The sequence below is a fragment of the Channa argus genome, chromosome 21 (assembly GCF_033026475.1).
Source record: "Channa argus isolate prfri chromosome 21, Channa argus male v1.0, whole genome shotgun sequence".
NCBI classification, from domain to species: Eukaryota; Metazoa; Chordata; class Actinopteri; order Anabantiformes; family Channidae; genus Channa; species Channa argus.
In genome coordinates this window covers 465,155-467,494 of record NC_090217.1, presented here as the reverse complement: position 1 = coordinate 467,494, position 2,340 = coordinate 465,155, and the positions used below count along the sequence as shown (strand labels likewise).

General features: G+C 43.8%; 1 pseudogene; it reads left to right on the top strand.

Annotated features, from left to right (window-relative positions):
- The first annotated feature begins 762 nt into the window (after positions 1 to 762).
- LOC137106960 (uncharacterized) lies at positions 763 to 1,637 on the top strand (annotated as a pseudogene).
- Positions 1,638 to 2,340: the final 703 nt, after the last annotated feature.

Genomic DNA, 2,340 nt, shown 5'->3' with positions numbered 1-2,340 from the left:
TTAGATGGAGGCACATGATTCGCTGTGGCGACCCCTGAAAGGGAGCAGCCGAAAGGAAAAGAAGAAGAAGATGGGAGTGCGCACTGGGGAATTGTTACATGGAATTATTACACCGGATTTAAACATTGAGGTGCCCTAACATTGCAATATTGTCAATTTTAGTAGCACAAGTAACCCCCTCAAAATTGTTGAACAAATAATGTGAGGAGAACTGGCTCCTCCTGCTCCTCGTGCGGTAAGCTTCCTGTTTCTGCACCCTCTTGGTCCTTCTACCGAAGGACTGTTTACTGATAAATTGTAGCTCTTATTTTTACTTAAATAAGTGATTTCTTCACACAAGAATTAATACTTGAGTCGTAACATATGCTTGTATATGTGGCGCAGGGAGGTAGAGCGGTTGTCCACCAATCTCACAGTTGTTGGTTCAATCCCCGGCTCCTCCAGTCACATGTCGAAGTGTCCTTGAGCAAGAGACTGAACCCCAACTTAGTTGCTACCGGTGAGTGTTGGCCAGCTGCATAGCAGCTCCCCCATCGGTGTATGAGTGAGTGTGTGATTGTGAGTCTGAATGGGTAAATAAGAAGCAGTGTAAAGTGCTTTGAGTGCCAATAGGTAGAAAAGCGCTATATAAGTGCAGACCATTTACCATTTACCATTTGTATTACACAAGCTCCTGCTCTTGCAAAACATAACCAGCTAAAGTTTACAAATTCCAGATTTCGCCTATATTAGCTTCTTTAGCTTAGCAGTTATCCGTTAGCAATGGCTTCTCTATCTCCCTCTGTCTCTCCTTCTCTCACTTGCTCGGTGTTTCTCATGTTCAGTTTTTCCTCTGCCTCCTTTAGTGATAATGGTATGTGTAATAAGTTTAAGGTTTTTGCAGCTTTGGAGGCGAGGCTCATGGAATTGGAAGCGCGGCTCCGCACCATGGAAAACAACTCAGCTAGTCAGGCCCCGGTAGCTGGTGCGGGCCGACCGAGCGTAGCCCCTGCTAGCTGTCCCCCGGCAGTTCCCGAGCAGCCGGGAAGCCAGTCCAGCTGGGTGACGGCTCGTAAGAGATCTAATGCTAAAACGACGCCCGAGGTTCACCACCAGTCGGTTCACGTTTCTAATCGATTTTCCCCACTCAGCGACACACCCGCTGAGAAACCAACTCTGGTAATTGGCAGCTCTATAGTCAGAAACATCTTAGAGACTCCATTGGCCGTAGTCAATGTCTTCCTGGGGCCAGAGCGGGCGACGTTGAATCATATTTGAAACTCCTGGCTAAAGATAAACGTAAATACAGTAATATTATTATTCACGTGGGAGTTAATGACGCAGGATTACGCAAATCGGAGGTCACTACAATGAATGTTGAATCGGTGTGTAACTTTGCCAAAACAATGTCGGACTCCGTAGTTTTCTCTGGACCCCTGCCAAATCTGACCAGTGATGACATGTACACCCGCATGTCATCATTCAACCGCTGGCTATCTAGGTGGTGCCCAGCAAACAATGTGGGCTACATAGACAATTGGAAATGATTTTGGGGAAAACCTAGGCTGATTAGGAGAGATGGCATCCATCCTACTTTAGATGGTGCAGCTTTCATATCAAGAAATATGGCTGGTTTTAATAGACAACCAAAAGTATGACAATCCAGAGTTGAGCCTAGGATGCAGAGATCCAGTCCTACACGCCTCTCTGCAGTGCAACTCCCACATACCTATAGAGACTGTGTCTGTTCCCCAACCAACTCAATTACATAAACTAAAAACGACGAGAGGAGTTAATCATGATAACCTAATAAAAGTTAAGACTACTCCTCTTACAGAACAAAACCCCTAAACTATTAAATGTGGAATATTAAATATCAGATCTCTCTCTTCTAAATCTCTGTTAGTAATGACTTAATAAGCGATCATCAATTCGATTTATTTTGTTTCACTGAAACTTGGTTGCAGCTGGAAGAATATGTCGGTTTAAATCAGGTCAAGTCAAGTCAATTCAAGTCAAGTGGCTTTTATTGTCATTTCTACTATACACAGTGGTACACAGTACACAGTAGAAATGAGATAACGTTCCTCCAAGAACCAAGGTGCTACAAAACAACACAAGCTATGTAAAGTGCATCGAGTGCAACCTAGTGCAAACAGTGCAGATGAAAAACAGTACAGACAGACAGTGTAGACAGACAACACAAAGTAACACAGGACAGGACACAGAACCTAAGACAGTGCCGACCAGTAAACCTATTGTATACTATTTTACAGTATAGTACAGTACAGTCAAGTATGCTAAAGGTGCAAAAAGAGCAGCATGTACACAGTATAGTGCATTTGAATGTCCAGCATGTAA